At 43.1% G+C, this 22,014-nt stretch overlaps 1 long non-coding RNA gene across 1 annotated transcript; it reads left to right on the forward strand.

The window, feature by feature from the left end:
- Nucleotides 1-214: 214 nt before the first annotated feature.
- LOC107127281 (uncharacterized) lies at nucleotides 215-3,043 on the forward strand. The gene is made up of 3 exons (XR_001484915.4): nucleotides 215-1,340; nucleotides 1,540-1,608; nucleotides 2,722-3,043. It is a non-coding gene; the product is annotated as an uncharacterized lncRNA (long non-coding RNA).
- Nucleotides 3,044-22,014: the final 18,971 nt, after the last annotated feature.

Consider the following 22,014-nt stretch of genomic DNA (forward strand, 5'->3'; position numbering starts at 1 on the left):
TTCTTTTTCTATTCTCAGGCAGTTTTTTTTTTTTTTTTCCTTTTCTTTTAGAAGGAATCTTGCTCTGTTGCCCAGGCTAGAGTGCACGATCTTGGCTGACTGCAACCTCCCCCTCCCGGGTTCAAGCGATTCTCCTGCCTCAGCCTCCTGAGTAGCTGGGACTACAGGTGCCTGTCACCATGCCCGGCTAATTTTTGTATTTTTAGTAGAGATGGGGTTTCACCGTGTTGGCCAGGATGGTCTCGATCTCCTGACCTTGTGATCCACCCACCTCAGCCTCCCAAAGTGCTGGGATTACAGGTGTGAGCCACTGCGCTTGGCCTCTCAGGCGGGTTTCTTACCTGCATACTCTGATCACTACTCTGTTAAATAGTCAAGGAGGATAAGTATTCTCTTCAGATTTCCAGAACTCTGTCTCTGAACAGCCTTCTCCTCCTCAATATTGTGCCCTATGAATTCTAGCCACGTTGACCTTCCCAGACTTACAGTTCTGTCTTCTCAACTCAGGAAGATCTCTGAGCTCCATCTGCATTCTTCCTTCCTGTGCTATGGCCTGGAAACTTTTATAAGGTAATGAGGAGGTCAATTGTGGGGCTAGCCTCCTTTGTTTCTCATCTCTTGAGGATCACTGCCCGTTGTTGCTTGATTCCAGCGATTGATTCCCTTTGTTGCTTGAGGGCCATAGTTTCATGTATTTTGTCCAGTATTTTTGTTGTTTTAGGTCAGAAGGTAATTTTGGTCTCTGTTACTCCATCTTGGCCAGAAGTGTAAGTCACTCACCTATGCATTTATATGTCAAAATACTGCACATATAATTTTAGTTTAAGCTACTTTAAAAAAATCTCCTTCATTTTCCATTTAGCATTCCATTTAGGGTATTACATTGATTTTTTGGAAATTCTGTTATTGGCAGTTTCTACTGCTTATCAATTCCATTTAAAGACAGTGCATAGGATATTCTAAAATAGCTGTTAAACAAAGAGAAAATTGGGCCTGATAGGGTGAGAATCACAGCTCTAATACCTAGAGTGACCTTATAATGTATTGTCCAAAGGAGATACTTTTGACAGTGAAAGAAGGTGTTGTTAGTAATTATATCAGGACCATGGCCTACACCAGGACTATCCCAGGCAGCCTAGGACATATTTGTACCCCATCTCTATTTTATGCCTTTACACAATTCTTTACTTAGTTCTAAAGCCTTTATTGAGCCTGCTTTCTTTGTCCAGCTGAGTGCCACATGTTCACATCACAAAGATCAATAAGGCAAACTCTGAAAGATGGACAGAGATAGAGGAGACGGTCCTTTATAACACAATGTGATCTGTGCTCCAATAGAGGTGAGCACAAGAGCCTTACGAAGGCTCAATGAAGAGCATGTCTGACCGCAGGGGAGGGAACTTAGGGTGGAGAAGATGAGTCGAAGTATGTTCATAGGGGCTGTGGGATGAGAGGTGGTGGGAAAGGTATTCCAGACAGTGTGTGTCAAAGCGAAGAGCCAGGAGAACACAGATAGGATTTTTTTTTTTAAACTCCAAGATGGAAGAGTGTTCTGATTGGCTGGAAAACAACATACATGGGAAGCTGTATGGAAATGAGTGGAGAAAGGTAATACTTATAGCAACAGCAGTGAATATTTAGTGCCCACTTACCACATGTTGGACACAGTTCCAGGTACTCTGAACATACTCACTCATTTAATCATTACAACAGCCCTATGAGATAGGCACTACTATTATCGCCATTTTCAGGTGAGGAATCTGAGGCCCAGAGAGAGTAAGTACATTGCCCAGGGCCACACAGCGAGTATGTGGTAGGTTCTGGAGCTGAATGCAGAGTCCCTTCACTCTAAACTCCTGAGAGCCAGATGCTATAAGGCCTTGTTATTCCAAGTGGAGGAATGCTAAGGACATAATCCTGCAGGTGACCAGGAACCCCTGAAGCATTTGAAGCAGGGGAGTGACTTAAAACAAGGTGGTATAAGAAAGTGCTCCCAGAGCAGTATCAAAGCTGGATGTAGTGGATGTCCCCATTAGTCACAAGAGGTAGTAAGAGGTTGAGCTAAAGCAGCTGCAGCAGGGATGCAGAGGATGTATTCCCTGAACCCTTATGGGCAGAGACCTTTGGCCTCAGTGACTATGGTGAAGGGTGCAGAGGAGAAGCTCAAGAAGCTGACAGGTGTCTGGCTTTTGCCCCTGTGTGAACCTGAAGCTTCTCATAGACATGCCAGTTACAGGAGGAAAAGCAGGTTTGTTTGGGAAAGAGGTTTCTAGACTATGACTTCCATTTTAGCCATGTAGTTTTTGAGGTGCTTGTACAAGTTCTAGGTGGAAATGTCCAGGAGGCAGTGGGGAACTCAAAAGTAGATCTCAGGAGAGACGCTTGGGCCAGAGGGCTTGGGGAATCATTAGCATGGGGGTGGGAGGAGAGGCAGGCAGATCACGAGGTCAGGAGATGGAGACCATCCTGGCTAACACGGTAAAACCCCGTCTCTATTAAAAAAATACAAAAAATTAGCCGGGCTTGGAGGCAGGTGCCTGTAGTCCCAGCTACTTGGGAGGCTGAGGCAGGAGAATGGCATGAACCTGGGAGGCGGAGCTTGCAGTGAGCCGCGACCGTGCCACTGCACTCCAGCCTGGGTGCACTCCAGCCTGGGTGACAGAGCAAGACTCCGTCTCAACAAAAAAACAAAAACAAAAACATAAATTTATTCTCTTACAGTTTTGGAGGCTAGAAGTTCAAAACAAGGTGTTGGCAGCACCATGCTCTCTCTGAAGATGCTAGGAAGAATCTGTTACACACCTTTCCATTCGCTTCTGGGGTTTCCTGCAAGCCCTCACATTCCTTGGCTTGTAGATGCATCAGCCCAGTTTCTGCCCCCATCATCCTGTGGCCTCCTCTCTGTGTGTGCACCTGCATTCCCTCTCCTCTTCTTCTAAGGACACCAGTCATAGTAGATTAAAGGTTCACTCCTAACTAATTACATCTGTAACAACCCTATTTCCAAATAAAGTCACATTCTAAGATTCCTAGGAAGAACATGAATTTTTGGGGGGGTGTGAATACTGTTCAACCTGGGACATGGAGTAAATAAATGGCAAGCAAGATTACGGATTACTTTAAGCTAGAGAGGGAGATAGGGTTAAATGTAGGACTGTTTTTTTTTTTTTTTTCCCAGGACTGGAGAGGTTTAAACATGTTACTACATTGAATAAATGAAAGAGCCATGGACATGGAGAGGCTAAAGATTCTGAACTAAGCACAAGTAATTGATAGCACAAGCTCCCAACGGGCTGGGGCCTGGAGCGCAGATGGAAGGATCAACTGTGGGCAGAACTGGGGTGTGGGAGGGGTATGCAGATGCAGATGTGTTTGACGGTGGGGGGCAGAAGCTGAGTGGGGCGAAGTGTGACAGGGCAGCTCTGAGCACCCTGGAGGTGTTCACCAAGCAAATCAAGAGCAGATGGTGGAGCAAGCAGCTGAAATAACAGCTTCTGAAATCAGCCCTACTTTGTGGGGAGAGGCTTAGTTAAGGATTCTAGCCATGGGAACCAAGAAGAGGAGGATAATCTGTTCATTCCTGTTATGGGGCTTTGGGGGAGCAGTTTCAGCCTCAACCTGGAGAATGTTTTAGAAGGCCAGAGAGAGGAACCTTGCAATCATGTGAGCCGGCCCCTCACTTTGAGATGAAGAGTCCACACAGCAGTAACACTGCCCTCTATCTAGTGGTTCTAGAGTGTGGCAATCTGGAGGGGTCATTATGGAAAAGGGCTGAAGCATTAGAATGTAGGCCCAATACTGAGATAGAAAGAGGATTCTCCGAGGTGACTTAGGCAGGGTGGTGGTGGTGGAGGTGGATGTAAGAAGCCCTCTGCTACCTCAGTCCCAGAGTGGAATTCAATTCATCAAGAGCGGAGTCAATCACCATTTAGGTCCCTGTGTTAGCCTTAATTTATTCCTCAGGTGTGGAGAATATGCCTCAAGATGCATTCAAAGTGTAAGCTACCTCTTCCTCAGCAGATTTGCAATTCTGTCATCTGGAAACTCTCTGACATCTCCCTCAGCTCTTCTCACTCTTTTGCTCCAACACATTTTAAGACCAGGCCCCTTAGCCGTAGAACCAGCATGAAAAACAAGTAAGATTCAGGAAACATTATCCCAAATGGAATCTCTATTGTACTCTGTTTATCAGATGGAAAGCTTAAAACAGTGTAAGAGTTTTCACAGGGTGTATTTATATGACACCAGTTTTGGGTCCATAGACAGGGGCTTTTTCTAGATCAAACTGCTCCATTGTCCTCTTGATACTGGCCTGAAATCTGAGTAGATAAAACATATTTAAGGAGAGATGAGATTCTAACCCTTAATAGCAAAAAGCAGGGCTGAGCCCTAGGCCCATGTTTTTACACATATTATACAATTCAATGTGTTGTGCTACAGCTAGAACACTAGTTCTCAACCAGGGGCAATTTTGCTTTCCAGGGTACATTGGCAATGTCTGGAGACATTTTTGTTTTTTTTTTTCCATTTTCAAAAATTGTGGCAAAGCACCTAACATAAAATTAGCCATTTGAACCATATCATGTGTATAGTTCAGTGGCACTAAGCACATTCATACTGGTGTGCAACCATCACTACTATCCATCCATAGAACTCTTTTCATTTTGCAAAACTGAAACTCTGTACCCATGAAACACTAACTCCCTCTTCTCCTAGCCCCTGACAACCATCATTTGACTTTCTGTCTCCATGATTTTGACGACTCTAGGTACTTCACATAAGTGGAATCATACTGTCGAGGGATTTTTGATGGTCACAACTTGGGGTGGGGTGCTGCTGGTGTCTAGTGGGTAGAGGCTAGGGAGGCCACTCAACATCCTGCAATGCACTAGACAGTCCCCACAAGAAAGCATTAACCCCAAACATCAATCCTACCAAAATTGAGAAACTGAGCTAGAAAAATCCCATTAGTAATCTCAAGCCATGGAGTATCAGTCAATAGAGACTAGTTATGTTGCAATAAGAAACCACCTCCAGATTTCTGTGGTTTAACACAACAACTTATTTTTTTTGCTCTAACATGGAGCATCCTTAATCAGCAATCCAGGCTGGTGGGAGTTCCATCCTGACCTGGGCTTCCGTGATGACTGAAACAGGAAAAGGATCAGTGATAAATTGTGCACTGGCTTTTAAAGCTCCCATTGGAAGTGTCCAGGTCATTTGTGGTCACATTTTCTTGGCCAGATCAAATCACAGGTCCACATCTCACTTCAAAGTGAGTAAGAAAGTGCATTTCTACTCTGAAGAAGGACAACCACCACACCTAGCAATTAAAAATAAACTTCATAGTGTTATCACCTGCTGGAAGTGCTGATCTCAGAGCAAGCCTACTAGTAGGAGTGGTGCAGGCTGCAGGTTTTTTTGTTTTGTTTTGTTTTTTTGAGACTGCACTCCAGCTTTACTCTGTCACCCAGGCTGGAGTACAGTGGCATGATCACAGTTCATTGCAGCCTTGTCCGCCCCAGCACAAGCAATCCTCTCACCTCAGCCTCCTGATTAGTTGAGACTACAGGGCCATGCCACCATGCCTGGCTAATTTTTTGTATTTTTTTGTAGATATGGGGTCTCACCATGTTGCCTAGGCTGGTCTCGAACTCCTGGTGAAAGTGATCCACTTGCCTTGGCCTCCCAAAGTGCTGGGATTACAGGTATGAGTCCCCGCGCCTGGCCCAGGCTGCATGTAATGTGGTGTGTGTGCTGCCCACAAGAGTCACTCTGTGGCTACCTCATTATGCATCTTCATGTCTTGTGGTCAAACTGGCCTCTGCCCTACTTCCAAATTTTCTTTCTGCTTCTGCTTTATCTCCTCTTCGAAACTTCAGTTACCTGCTTCTTCAACTGCAGACCTGCCTCTTCTTTTGGGTTTGATGTTATCTCCTTTTGGCCTCAACACACTCAGGTGCCTCAGGTTACTCATCTGCTGAGGCAGAGGACTTCGTGTCAGAACTTCATGACTTTGGCCTACAGGCTTTTGCATTGGACTGTGGTCCCCTTCTCAGAAAGCGATTTAGCAGCAACTATGCTGAGACTTAGGTGATTGTGTTTGGAAGAGATTTCAAATATTTAAATGAGTAAAATCCTTATACTCCATCCAATAGGTCATTTTTAAAAAAGAGGGTGACATTTCATCCTGGCTGTACACTAGGGTCACTGGAGAGCTCTTAAAAATATTCCCCATTTCAAGCAATTCTGAATTAATTGTTTGGGATTTTTATATGAAGCTGAGAATCACAGGTTGATCCCTTCAGTTGGAGCACAATCCTGGTTGGCCCCATGAAGAACTCATCTCTTTAGGAATTGGAGACTCTTTTTTGAGAAGGTGGTTGATTGGTAACTCCTGCTCTTAAATCCATCTTTTTGTTTTTTCCTTTTCTCCATTGTAGAACCCAGAACTGTGAGGCTTCAATTAAATAAAAAACGTATTCAAACATGTCAGATGATTTTAAGGTATTTTTAAAGGAAAATTCTTACCCTACCTTGAGTATTCTTGTGGAATACTCACTTCCATATGGAAGTGAAATGGGCCTTTGCCTGAGTCAGAAGAAAAAGAATATCCATCACTTCCTCAGGAGTTCCTGTGTAATTAGCATTGCACTGAAAAAATTTACTTATATTATTTAAAATCCTAGATACAACCATGCAAGGTTGGTATTATTATTGCCTCTATTTTTCAGCTGAGGAAATCAAGGTCCAGAATGATTAAGCAAGATCACGCAGGTAAACTGGTAGATTTGGGCTTCAAACCCATATCCACAAATTCAAAGCTCTGGGTCTTTTTATTACATCATGCAACATAAACTCAGGGCAATTCAGGACAAGTTGGAGTCAAGACTTTACCCCGTACAAATATAAGTTCTGACTTCTAGATATCTGGAGCAAAATGTGCACGGCTTCTTATATACTCAGCAGTGCCCTCAGGGGCCATTTCAGACTCTCTAACTAGCAGCCAAGCACTCAGCAGAAAGACTGTCTAATGGATGTATTAACTTTCCAGGCCTCTAGCTTTCCTAAACTCTGTCTCTACTAAAGCAAATCCTTGCAGGCATGTCTCTGACTGCACTATCTTAGATGTAACTCCAGAAAAGCCTCCATAAAAATAAATATTACTGGTATACCCTCCACTTCTATTGAGAGCCAGACCCCTGGCCCAGATGAAATGATTGTTCAGAGTAGGCATGGGGATGACTTTTAAAGGGGGCCGTGATGCTAACTTGAGGAGGAATATTAAGAAGAACCAGTGGCTGAGACCCCAGTGGTCACTCCAGAGTTTGTATGGGAGAGTGAGGGGCTTAGGATGGTGATTGGAGTAGAGGGTTGGAGGACTGGAGAGTTATCTTGAGCAGTGCTTGCATACCCAGCACACCATTTTCAGCTCCATTGTGTATTTATTTGGTGTATTTATTTATTAGGTAGTGGGCCACTGGAGTTTAAAGGGGTTTGAAGCACTCCAGTTACCCCAGGGCACCATCATTGTGAGATAGGGAGTCAGAAGGAGATTGTAGTCAGTGACGGTGACATCAAGGTGTTTGGGTTGAAAGGGAAGTTATTTTGATGACAAGTACCTGAACACGGTTTCTGCAACTTTTAAGAACACACATTTGGAGACATTTTCCACGGTGTTTGTAAGTCTCCTATTATAGGGTCCATGTAATAAAGTTCTCTTTTAGCTCATATTCTCTGGCTAACTAGGACAGTCATTGCTTATCCACTTTCAGCTTCTAAAATGTTGTTGGCTTTTTTCCTCTGCTCATACTTCTCCAATTTTCTTTGTCCGTATGGGATTATGTCATTTAAACAACTCCTTTTCGTGGTTTTGGAAGGAAGTTGAGACAATGCCACATTTCTCCATAGGGGTTTGGGCATCTTTCGTGGTCCTCTTCTATATTTGGATATTTGTGTATTTTTCTTCCTCAGCAGAAATGCCCATTTCATGGGTCTGCTGGTGGGGAGTGCTCCTGACTTCAGGGTGGATTTTCCTGGATTTGTACCTGGAGTGGCTGACAGAGAACATGTTCTGAGGGGTGAGTGCACACTGTAGGAAAAGGAGCATTCAAATCCCATCAGGCATGGGGAGCAAGAAAGCTTAGACAGGAGACACAGAAAGGCATGAGGGACAGGTCAGGAATGAATGCCTGAGGAGGGATGAGGCTGAAGGGCTCAAGAGCCAGAAGACCATAACCATATCAGGGACCTCAGAAACTCACTCTTCTTTTTTTTTTTTTTTTTTTTTTAAATTTGAAATGGAGTCTCACTCTGTTGCCCAGGCTGGAGTGCAGTGGTGCAATCTCAGCTCACTGTGACCGCTGCCTCCTGGGTTCAAGCGATTCCTAGGCCTCAGGCTCCCTCAGTAGCTGGGATTACAGGCCATGTAATCCCACACATGCGCTACCATGTGTGGCTAATTTTTGTATTTTTTGTAGATATGGGCTTGGCTCAGCTGGTCCTGACCTCAACTCCCGACCTTAAGTGATTTGCCAGCCTCAGACTCCCAAAGTGCTGGGATTACAGGCATGAGCCGCCATGCCTGGCCTAGAAACTCATTCTTATTGGCCAGAAGATAGAGAGTGATTTAAAGCCTCCAAGCCAGGCCAGTCTGGTTTTAAACCTTAGGGCTAGTGTATTAATGAATGAGGTTCAAGCTTCTATGGCATGGGAACTGAGGGGCACCACAACACTCAGCTTACTCAAGGGACCAACTCTAGCAGCCTTTGAAAGAGCCTGAAAAAGGGTAGCCTTGAATTAGCTTCTGGGGGAAAAATATTTGTCCCAATTGAAGCAAGTGTTATTAGTGACTATCTCTGCTATGGAAGCAGGGGTTACCTGCTTACCTATGAGCAGTAGGATTTCTTGGGATTGATTTTGCAGGAACATGTACCTCCATGTGGCCAAACAAACTTGCTTAGATTTGAATCATAGGATATTAAAGTGGAAAGGAATCTTTTTTTTTTTTTTTTTGAGACGGAGTCTCGCTCTGTTGCCCAGGCTGGAGTGCAGTGGCTCAATCTCCGCTCACTGCAAGCTCCGCCTCCCGGGTTCATGCCATTCTCCTGGCTCAGCCTCTCAAGTAGCTGGGACTACAGGCACCCGCCACCACGCCCGGCTAATTTTTTGTACTTTTAGTAGAGACGAGATTTCACCGTGTTAGCCAGGATGGTCTCGATCTCCTGACCTTGTGATCTGCCCGCCTTGGCCTCCCAAAGTGCTGGGATTACAGGTGTGAGCCACCACGCCCAGCAAGTGGAAAGGAATCTTAAACATCTAATTGAGGGATGGCAAATTGGGTTCATTGTAAGCGTCACCTCTGACCCTTTGGTTGTGGCTGCTAAGAGCATTGGGTGGGAAGAATTCCGAAGTTTTTTCTAGAGAGAGACAGCTACAGTTCATTAGAGAGTCTAGTGGGCATGGAAGAGGGTGAGTGGTTGTGCCTGTAGCAGGATTTTGCCATCCCTAGTTCTAATCCAACACTTTGAGAGCTGAGGCTCAGAGACATGAGTGATTTACAGAGGTCCTTCCTTTGTTGCTTTTGTGTCACCAAATCTAGAATTAGGTCTTCTGCTCCCAAGAAAGTCAGCTGCCTCATTACCATGTAACATAGCTAGGTTCCCCCTTTCATCTAGAAAATAAATATTTATTAAGGGTTGGCCAGGGGCGGTGGCTCATTTCTGTAATCCCAGCACTTTGGGAGGCCGAGGTAGATGGATCGTTTGGGGTGAGGAGCTTGGGACCAGCCTGGCCAACATGGTGAAACCCTGTCTCTACTAAAAATACAAAAATTAGCCGGAAATGCTTGAACCCGGGAGGTGGAGGTTGCAGTGAGCCGAGATTGCGCCACTGCACTCCAGCCTGGGCAGCAGCGAGAGATTCCATCTCAAAAAGATAAAAAAAATAATAAAAATAAATGAATAAATAAATAAATTCAAAATAAAAACTTATTGAGGGCCTACTTGATTTTCAGTACTGAAATAGGAGCTGAACACAGAGCAGTGAATGAATAGGCCAAGTCCCTGTTCCTTGGCCTTACATTTTAGGGGAGAAGACAGATTCGTAATTATTAGGAGAAAGCAGGAAATTTCTACTTTCATGGGTGGGATACCAGAAGGTGAATCATGATGAAAGGAAATGTTGGGACAGATTTCTATAGCACAGATACATTTTAGGATGATTGGGGCTTTGTGTTGTGAGCACAGGATCTCTGGAGCAGTCAAAGGGCACCGGGAACCTCATCTCTTAAGACTTGCATGCACTGTAGGCCGCCCTTGGTGTCCCTCACTCTGGCCAGGCTCACTTCATCATGGCCTTTGCACTTGCTCTTCTCTGCCTGGGGAAGAATGCTCTTTCCCTAGAGATCCAAAGGGCTCACTCCTTCAGTGTCTTCAAATCTCTGTCAAATATCACCTTAACAGAGAAGCTTTCGCTGGCCTCTAGAGGACAAAGTTGCACATTTTCCCAACCACTTACCCTGCTCATCCTTCTTTATAGCACCCCTCACCGCCTATTGTATTATTATTTTTTTTATCGGTCAGCTTTCTGTCCAGAATGAAAGATCTATGAGAACTAAGAACCTGTCTGCTCATTGAGGTGTTCCCAAACTCTAGAAAAATGTCTGGCCCATAGGAGGTGCTTAATCAAAAAAATTTTAATGAAAACTGGAGGGAAAAAAGATAGGAGAAAATAAACTCATGAAGAAGCGTGCTGGGTAGGGTGGGAGAAGAAGAGGTCAATGGATCCAGGCCCTACAGGGAATCACTGTCCAAGCAGGGAGTCCAGGGAAAGTCACATGGCCTCCTTCAATCAGGCGAGCTGGAGTTGCTGACATCCCCTGCAACCTGGGAGCCAATGGTGCAATGCTCCAGCTGAGTCCCAGGACAGGAGGAGGCTCATGAACAGCCACCTTTGGAGCTGCAGGGTCACTTCAGTCATCCCTGTTTATTTCCAAGCTGCTGAGAGTCTTATGCACATTTCCTCTTCTCACTTGCCTCTTCACATCTCTAGCTGCCACAGGTATTTATGACTTAATTAAAGTGGAAAGCAGGGTTTATATATGTTTATATAAAGTTATATTTTCCTCTATGTGGGAATCACCTCTTTGTTGGAAGAAAACTCAAATGTTAAAATTCTTAGGAGCCTAGGAGTTCGAGACTAGCCTGGGAAACATTGCAACCCCATCTTTACAAAGAATAAAAAAAATTAGCCCGGAGTGGTGGTGCATGCCCGTGGTCCCAGCTACTTGGGGGGCTGAGAGGCAGGAGGATCACTTGAACCCAGGAGGTTGAGGCTGCAGTGAGCTGTGATCATGCTGCTGCACTCTAGCCTGGGTGACAGAGTCAGACCTTGTTTAAAAACAAAGAAACACCTAGAAAGTACACTAGAGATTAATCTAGTTCATACTCCTTGTTTTCTATGGGAGTACACTGAGGTCCAGGGTCACACAACCCATAAATGGCCAGCCTATGGAAACCCTGTAAGAGGCGGAGTTTGAGGAAAAGTTCCTCTTCTAAGCAGTGCCTTGGGGGCTGCCTGGAAGCTTTGCTGAGCTGTGCTGGCTTCCTGAAGCTTAATTTATAGCCAGCCAGTGAGTGGAGCTAAAGCTTCATGAGACAGTGGCTTGTCTAGCAGACTTGCTGGGGAATTCCTTCCTGAACGCTTCCCCTTGCTGAGTGTCCGGCTCCGTCCTCACCTTTCCTTAGCAGTCCTGCGGAGGAGCTTATCTCAGCCTGGCAGAGCAGAGGGTCACACTTCCAGACAGCCTCTTTGTGCTACACCTGGCCTCCTCCTCCCCCGACTTTGTTCTCCTTTCCCAGTCATGGCCCCTGGCATTCTCAGCCCTAAAGCCAGGCAGCATCAGCTAGGTTTTATTAAACTTTCTAGCCTAGAGAGAAATGGAGCTGCAGATATCCTTCCTGTTATTCTTTGGTGCAAAAATGAGTGCACACAGGTGTTTTAACTCCTTAAGCCAAGCAATCTGTTTAAACCCAGGGTTGCAAGCTCAAATGCCTACAGGGGCCAGACAGCAAACATACTGGGAGAGATGAGCTGGGGGAAGACAACAGACTTCCGGGGACTGTGGCACAGTGGAGAACACAGGTGCTTTCTTGAAATGGCAGAGCAGCTACCCCACTGCAGTCATTGAAGCCTGGTGGGAATGCAGGTTGAGTGTTGCCTGAGCCTCTGACACAGCAAGTGAAAGTGTAGAAGCGGAATTTTAAAGCACTTTCTGGGCCAAAGGAAACCTCTGTGTACTTGCTTGGTGTGTGGGCTGCCAGCTTAAGTCTGGTTTAAACGGTGGGGAGAGGTCCTGGTTCTGTCTACTTTTCTGCCACTTCTCCCTGCCACTCTGCCCTATTTGATTTCCACAGTAGTGCCTGTTAATCAGGAGACATTGTTGGTCTGAGGAAGAAGCAGTTTGAAAATTATTCGAACCTTTCTCAGTGACCCATGAGCACGGTATATGCTTGTTCTTATGTCTGTTTATTCATTCATTCATTCAGTTATTTGACACATATTGAAGGGTATTTTATACACACATTGCACTCTCGGGATGCTGGAGTGAACACTGCACGGCTCTCAAGGAGCTCAGAGTCTCCAAGGAGAGGTGAGCACCATGTGTGGTTGCAATGATTCAGTGTGGTGAGGACTTAATAGACATATTAAGCTGCCTGATAGACATATAGGAACAAGGACGACATATAGAATTCTTAGCTCTGCCTGAGGGAACTACAGAAGAGTTCTAGGAAGATGCAGTGAAGTGTGAAGGTGGGAGCAGGGGAGGAGGGGCAATGGATTCGAAAAGCTGGGTGAATGGACAAAGTAGATAACAGGATGGGAGAGCCTTCCAGGTAAATGCAGGGTGAATTTGGGCTTAGTTGTACGACAGTGCTCGGTGTGGTTGGGGCATGTTGGGTAATCTGTGTGGGGTGCTGTCTGAAATGGCTGCAGAAGATGCCGGGGATGCAGAGCCCTGGGGTCAGGCCAGGTAAGGGCCTGTGTGCCATCTTAAGAACCCCAGTGGGTATACCCTGGGGAGCTACTAAAGTTGTGCATACAGGAGAGTCGCACAGTCATATCAGAATGATCATACAAAGATCATTCGGGTTCCATTGATAAGCATAATTTGGAAGGGCAGGTTGGGAGTGTCATGGAGTATCATGGAGGAGCTGTAGGATGGGTGGAGATTGGAAGAAGAGAAAGGCTGTCAAGTTAGGACAGTGGTTCTCAACCCTTGCCACAGTACCTATGACTAAGCCCATCCCAGGCAAAGTAAATCCAAATGTCCAGGTGTGAGCTCCTAGTCTTGGGATTAAGAGTTCCCTGAGTGGTTGAGCATCTCTGAGCTAGGAGACCATTGCCTGGTGGGGGAAATGTCTCAAAGGAGAGCTAGAACTCCTGGGGAATCCTTGTGTCTTAGAGTTGGGGAAACTCAGTCCAGCAGCTCAATTTCACAGTTGAGCAACTAAAGCCCCCGAAGGGCATTTGCTGTTACATTAGTGTCTTAGTCCGTTTTGAGCTCTTATAACAGAATACCTCAGACTAGATAATTCACAAAGAGCAGAAATTTATTTCCTCACAGTTGTAGAGGCTGGGAAGCCCAAGATCAAGGCATTGGCATCTGGTGAGGGTTTTCTTGCTCTGTCCTCACACGGAGGAAGGCAGAAGGGCAAGAGAAAGCAAACCCACACCTGAAAACACTTTTTATAGTGGTATCAATTCATTTATGAGGATAAGCCCTCATGACCTGAATACCTCCCAAGCCCTGTCTCCAAACACGCTTGCCCTAGGGACTAAGTTTTTAACACATGAATTTTGGAGGGCACATTCAGACCATAACAATCAGATAAATAAATTTTTAAAGCAGTAAATAATTGACAAAGAATTTGTTCTGGAAAAAGTCTGGGATTAGACCTTGCATAACTCTAGTTTAAACTCCACCTAAATTGCTCACCAGTTATGACTTTTAGACAAGTCACTGGACTTCTCTTAATTTCATTTTTTCATCTTTAAAATGGATGTAATGGTACTTGCCTTTAGAAGTTGTGGTGAGGATTAATATTTAAAAAACACCTACCCTTGTGCCTGGCACACAGTGGTAAATGCTTAATAAATGCCATTATTGTTCTGATAATTATAGTTACAAGGAAACAACTTTCTGTAACACCCGGGGTTTCCGGTCTATTCTGCTAAAAAGACTCTAGTAATAAAATGGTCAACTGCATGGAGAGGAGATTGTTAGAACGGATTCTTATGGGAGTTTTATTATGAGCTGAGATTAAACAAAAAGAATGGATGGTTTAAAATCTCTTCCATAATTGACCACCTGCACTTACTTTGTTTCATCATATGTTCTTAGCTACTATACTGTATTGCCTCCCAGTGCACAACTGTTTCTGGTTTGTAAAAATAACTTTTTATTTGGAAATAGTTTAAGGTCTACAAGAAATTATGAAAATAATACAGAGTTTTGTGTACCTTTCATCTAACTTCCCCAGTGATAATATCTTATATAACCATAGTTTTGTTCCTTCTTTAAAAGCTGAGCTGTACTCATAGTGCTGTTGTTTCTTCCTCTTCTCACTTAACATAACAGTAAACACATTTCCATTTATCACAAATTCATGGTAAACATGTATTTCAATGTGTTGATGTTTCATACTCTAATTGAAGCAATTTTCTTACTATTGGACTGCAATGGAATTCCAATTGTATGAGTTGCTTTTACTGTTTTTTATTATAGCATTGCTGGTGAGCACCTTTGTGCATAAGGCTATTTCCATACTAAGGATTATTTTATTTTATTCATTTCTGAGACAGGGTCTTGTTCTGTCATTCAGGCTGGAGTGCAGGAGTGGTGTGATCATAGCTCACTGCAACCTTGAACTTCTGGGCTCAAGGGATTCTCCCACCTCAGTCTCTAGAGTAGTTGGGACTACAGGCATGTGCCAACATGCCTGGCTACTTTTTTTTCCCCCTTTTTTATTATACTTTAAGTTCTAGGGTACATGTGCACAACGTGCAGATTTGTTACATATGTATACATGTGCCATGTTGGTGTGCTGCACCCATCAACTCGTCATTTACATTAGGTATAGCTCCTAATGCTATCCCTCCCCACTCCCCACCTCCACAACAGGCCCCGGTGTGTGATGTTCCCCTTCCTGTGTCCAACTGATCTCGTTCTTCAATTCCCACCTATGATTGAGAACATGCAGTGTTTGGTTTTCTGTTTTTGCGATAGTTTGCTGAGAATGATGGTTTCCAGCTGCATCCATGTCCCTACGAAGGACATGAACTCATCCTTTTTTTATGGCTGCATAGTATTCCACGGTGTATATGTGCCACATTTTCTTAATCCAGGCTGTCATTGATGGACATTTGGGTTGGTTCCAAGTCTTTGCTATTGTGAATAGTGCCTGGCTACTTTTTAATTTTTGTAGAGACAGGGTCTTGCTATGTTGCCTAGGCTGGTCTCAAACTCCTGGCCTCAAGCAATCCTCCTGCCTTAGCCTCCCAGAGTGCTGGGATTACAGGCATGAGCCACTATGCCCAGACAGGATAATTTTTAAAAATTAATTTTAGTTTTTATTTTAAGTTCCAGGGTACATGTGCAGGATATGCAAGTTTGTTACATAGGTAAACGTGTGCCATGATGGTTTGCTGCATCTATCAACCCATCACGTAGGTATTAAGCCCAGCATGTATTAGCTATTATTGTTAATGCTCTCCCTCCTACCACTCCACCCCCTGACAGGCCTAAGTGTGTGTTGTTCCCCTCCCCATGTCTATGTGTGCTCATTGTTCAGCTCCCACTTACAAGTGAGAACATGTGGTATTTGATTTTCTGTTCCTGCATTAGTTTGTTGAGGATAATGGCTTCCAGCTCCATCATGTCCCTGCAAAAGACATGATCTTATTCCTTTTTGTGGGTTCATAGTATTCCATGGTATATATGTACCACTTTTTCTTTATCCAGTCTATCACTGATGGGCATTTGGGTTGATTCTATGTCTTTGCTATTGTGAACAGTGCTGCAATGAACATCCATGGGCATATATCTTTGTAATAGAATGATTTATATTCCTTTGGGTATATACCCAGTAATGGGATTGCTGGGCCAAATGGTATTTCTGGTTCTAGATCTTTGAGGAATTGCCACACTGTCTTCCACAATGGTTGAAGTAATTTACTTTCACACCAACAGTGTAAAAGCATTCCTATTTCTCTGCAACCACACCAGCCTCTGTTGTTTCTTGACTTTTTAGTAATCACCATTCTGACTGGTGTGAGATGATATCTCATTGTGGTTTTGATTTGCATTTCTCTGATGATCAGTGATGTTGAGCTTTTTTCCATATGTTTTTTACCATCCAGGATAATTTTTTTTAGGAGTGACTACTGATGGTGAAATTTATGTGTGAAAGGATCTGAATGGCTAAAAATCTTTTAATTTTTGCAAGGAGACCTTTAATTAATACAAGGAGACTTCAACAATTTCTTATAACATGCATATTATAAAATAACTATTCTTGGATTTCAGTTTTTTGGCACCAAAATAAACTCATACTAACTTGTTATAACGTGTGTAGATAGGACCTAGTTTGAGGCACCAAAAGTGCTAAGATATCACTTTGAAAAGAGCCCCTATTAGAAAACCATGAATTCTGATAAAATTGAATCAAGAACAAACATCAAATTTATGGTGGAGCTTGGGTGGAAACATGGTGAAATAATTGATGCTTTACAAAAAGCTTAGGGGGGCAATGCCCCAAAGAAATCAACAGTTTTCAAGCAGATAACTCATTTTAAGAAGGGACAAGATGATGTTGACAATGAAACCCGCAGCCGCAGATCAACTTGTGAGGAAACGATTAATCTGGCTTATGCCCTAAATGAGAGGACCAACGATTAATAACAGAAACACTAGCCAACATCACAGATATCTCAATTGGTTCTACTTACTTAATTCTGCCTGAAAAACTAAAGTTTAACAAACTTTCCACTTGATGAATGCCAAAATCATTGTGCCCAGAATAGCTGCAGAGAAAAGCAGAGCTTTCAATGTAAATTCTGAGTAAGTGGGATAAAGATACTGAAGCATTTCTTCAAAGAATTGGAACAGGAGATGAAACATGACTTTACCAGTACGATTCCACAGACAAGGCACAATCAAAGCAATGGCTACCAAGAGGTGGAAGTGGTCCAGTCACAGCAAAAGTGAACCAATCCAGAGGAAAGGTCATTGCAACAGGTTTTTGGGATACTCAAGGCATTTAGCTTGTTAACTCTCAGGAGTGCCAAAAATGATAACATCTGCTTATTATGAGAGTGTTTTGAGAAAGGCAAATCTTTAGTATAAAAATGCCCAAGAAAATTTTACCAGACAGTCCTTCTCCACCATGACAATGCTCCTGCTCATTCCTTTCATTAAACAAGGACCATTTTTTAAGAGTTTCAATAAGAAGAATTTCATTAGGCATCCACCTGACAGTCGTGATTTGGCTCCTTCTGGTTTATTTTTGTATCCTAATCTTAAAAAAAATCTGTAAAGAGCACCATTTTTCTTCAGTTTTTAATGTAAAAGGAACTGCAGTGACGTGATTAAATTCCTAGGACCCTTGGTTCTTTAGGGATGAACTCAATGGCTGGTATTATGGCTTACTAAAGTGTCTTGACTTTGATGGAGCTTATGTTGGGAAACGAAGTTTATATTTTTTTATTTGCATCTTTTAATTCCATTATTCTATGAACTTTTTGAAGTCCCCTCATATTTATTGGCAGTTGCTGTAGGAGAGCTACCGGAAATGAACCGGAGGAGCAGGTGCTCCAGAAGTTGAGAGTGGGACTCCAGGGAGTACCTTGAACTGCAAGTGCTCTAAGTGCCACAGCGAGTGATGGAAGCTGCAGCCTAGTTCGAGCTAAAGCAGCAGGTTCCTACTGAGACTCAATCACAGGAAGAGCCCCTTCTGCTCCCAGCTGAGAAGCCCAGGGCCCCTGGGGCTTTGCTGTTTCTGATGTGGCTGCCTGCTCACAAGGACTGCTGAGACTTGTTTCCAATCTACTGTGCCCGAGCTCTGGGCTGTTTTATCTTCCACATTTCAGGCCATTTCACTGAAATTTGAGTAAATGATTGATCACTTTAAAGCAAGGAACAAATGAACTTGCTGGGCAATCAGACATCCTTCCAGCGACACACTTTTGTGCACTCAGTGGTGGATACAATTCCATCAGCATTTGATGGTTTGTATTTTATGTGCTGTGACAGGCAGACCAATCCTAGTGATTTATCACAGCTGCAGTTAAAGACTGACCTGGAATGTTCTTGGGGTATGGAGTGGACATTGGTCCCTCATCAAGGGTTAAGACTTCCCATGCAGGCAGAGTGGTAGCTCTAGGGGCAAAAGTAGAGGTGGGGGAAGGAGAGTGTGAACTGAATTGGTGGCTAATTGCTCCAGCAAAGATTGGAACTTGGCACTTACTTGTTTTATATACTGAAAATGAAAACAATATCTTACCCATGAATAGTGAATAATTGCAAATTACCACCAGCACCACCACATTTGTTGAGCACCTATGCGCCAGGCATTGTGATAGGTGTTTGACCCCATTGGCTCATTTATTCCTATATCGATTTTTCTCTCTGTTTCATTGAGGAGAAATCTGAGGCTCAGAGAGGATTAAAGATAGGTCTACCTATGTTCTTGCACTTGCTTCCTTAGGTTTGTTACTGCCTATTATAGGGTGATTGTTGCATGAATGCTCTTAAAAAATGCAAGTTATTTTCCATCAATAGCTGCTGCTTACCAAAATCTTTGCTCCTTTCTTCTTCTCAGGCACACTGCTAGATTACATTTCCCAGCCTTTCTTGAAGTTTGATGTGGCCATGTGACTGAGTTCTGTAGAATGCAAGATAAGTAGAAGTGATACACATCACTCCAGGTGCTTCTCTCCTTGTAGCTGGTTGTGACGAGACAGTTTCCCTGCAGTATAGAAACCACATGTCAAAGATGGAAGATTCTTTGTCAGTGCTGTGTGGAACAGGAAAACAACTCCTTGCCCCCACCCCACAATTCTTTCATCTGCCTTTACTGGTTTGTAAACAACATGTAAATTTCTATTTTGTTTAGCCACCATATATTTTTGGATCTGTTTTTTTTTTTCTCTTATGGTATTAGGTTACCCAAATAATACCGAATGCCAACTCTTAACAATTCAAAAGGATCTAGCAGGGATGTTCCAACTACATGTTGGAAGTAGGTCGAAGGGATTTGCAATTGGAAGCAAATCATTTCCTTAGGCCTGCAAGGGGTGAGTGTCCTCCCTTGGGTGTGTTTAATGGAGGTTCCAGGGCACTGCAAAGCTTAATGTATTCCAAGTTACAGAACAAGCACCTGAAATTCCTGTTCAGAGATCAGCCTATGTTTTCTCACATAAGAAGACTTTCCCGGCGACAATAACAGTGAGATTTCTATTCTTGTTTAGGGAATCATCACCTTTGGCAGTGGCTGGAACCGAGGCTATACTAGGTCATGATAATCACAATTTAGTTTAGGTCTAGAGGATTCCAGGACTTTGTCTGATTCTGTCTTTTGAAAAACTTTCTGAGGTATTGAAATGGAGTCAGGAAGCAGTTGGTTCTCTGTGACTCCTGTTGTTACTCTAGTAGATTGACAGGTTTACCCGGGAGGTGATGGTTTTAATGAATATATGGGTTGCAATAATAGGATTGGGTTTGATGAAGACTTTGCTGGTAGGTAACTTAGGTTTTAGCCTGGCATCTGACTGGAATTCTTTTTGAATACATTAGCAGAAGAGCTAAAGGTTGGGCACTTTATACCATCTAAACTTGGTAGGAGAAGAAGGAAGAAAAACCTCTTCTTTCCTTTGTTCCTGCTTGTTCTGTGGTGTGCACGATGTTTTCAGTGGATGTGATGATGGCGGTATGATGGATGATGCAATAGGAGAGGACCAGAGGCCATACAATGCTAATTAGATGTGAAAATATCTGAAGCATTTTTTTGAGGGCACAATGATAATTAAGTAATTTCAGTTTTTAATGTACATAATTATAAGATATCTGGTTTGTATTAGTCCATTCTCATGCCACTATGAAGAAATATCCAAGAATGGGTAATTTATAAAGAAAAGAGGTTTAATTGACTCACCGTTCCGCCTGGCTGGGAAGGCCTCAGGAAACTTACAATCTTGGTGAAAGGCACCTCTTCACAGGGCGGCAGGGGAGAGAATGAGTGCCAGCAGGGGAAATGCCAGATGCTTCTGAAACAGTCAGATCTCACAAGACTCACTCATTATCATGAGAACAACATGGGGGAAATCACCCCCATGATCCAATTATTTCCACCTGGTCCCACCCTTGACACATAGGGATTATTACAATTCAAGGTGAGATTTGGGTGGGGACACAGAACCAAACCATATCACAGTTTTTTGAGAAATTTGCTCAAATGTTATGATCATTTCTAAGTATTTCCTGACAGCATCCCTCTTCCTCATTCCCCACAAGAAGTTGGTTGTATCCCTCCATACAGTTGCATTGTACTAAGTAAACCCATCTACTTTAACACTTATAATATCAAATTAATTAATTATGCAATTACTTGATTGACTTCCAAAAGTTAATTGAACATCTATGCTGTGTCAGGTACTGCAAAAGACATAGGAATATAATCATGCACTAGACACAAGTATCTCACAGGCTGGCAGAAGAGACTGAGAAGTAAATCAACAAGTGCAGGGAAGTGTGATGGGTATTATGACTGAAGTATGCACAGAGTGAATTAAGAATTAGTGTCTAAAGGGTGGATTAAGTATGCACAGAGTGGATTAAATGTTTTATGTCTAAATTACACTGCAAGTAGTTCCTGGAAAAGCCTCTTGGAAGTGATGACCCTGGTTACAATTAAAGCTAAATCCATAAGGAGAATTGGGAGATGGCAAGGCAGAGGGTTTCCATTTAAGGCAGGGGGACTAGCACAGGCAGAGACATGGAGGTGGGAAAGAGCAAGATGCATTTCTAAAGCTATTAAGTAATTTGGGAATGAATGTGGGGGAAATGTAGGTAACATTTTGTAACAACTGATTTTTTCCTTTCTGTCTTTTCTTGGTAGTTTTTGGGTTCTTGGATCATGCTTTATATATCTTTATATCCCGGAATCTGGAATGCCAAAAGTTTCAGTTAATTTTTGTTGAATGAATAAGAGTTGGCTAATATCAAGTCACTGACACACATGCTGGTCTCAACTCTCAGAGCTGCTAGTTTGATGTCCAGTCCCGTGGGCCTCAAGCCAGAATGGATATGGAGTTCTTCAGCTGTGAAACTGCTGCAAGTTTCCTTGCAAACAACAAGAAGAGAAGCACTAAATATTTAAAGCTTAAAAGTTAAATATTATTATAAAAGTAATTTAATATAAATGACTTTCAGCAAATCCTTATCCATATTTTATGACTGCAATGGGTGTCTGATTTCTAAGGTTTGTGAGCAATTAATTTTAATGGTTATGTACTCTCAATTTCCCTCTGTTTTTCTCCTTAGCAGATTCTAGGTCTGTCAGAGAAAGTGAAGACCTAAACATCAGATGTCACTGTGGACAGAAAGAGACACAGACCCCTGAGTTGAGGTCTTCAAATGACAAGTTAATAGGCATTCAGAAGTTGCTAAGTGGTATATAAGCAGTGATTCTGTAAATCTCTCAAGTACAGTATTGGCTTGGTGACATGATGCCTTTATTCCCTCATTGAATAGTTCCACAGCGATAAGTGTTCTCTCCTTTGTGATTTCACAGTACCTTCGTTAAATTCCCTTATAGCAAGAATAATTGTGATAATGACTGTTTTTTATTGAGTCCCTACTATGTAACAGATATCACACTGAGGCTATTATATTCTATTACACTAACCATGGAAAATTGGTATTTTATTCTCCATTTTTCAGATAAAGAACTGAGC

Source organism: Macaca fascicularis, chromosome 14 (genome assembly GCF_037993035.2).
Source record: "Macaca fascicularis isolate 582-1 chromosome 14, T2T-MFA8v1.1".
Classification (NCBI taxonomy): Eukaryota; Metazoa; Chordata; class Mammalia; order Primates; family Cercopithecidae; genus Macaca; species Macaca fascicularis.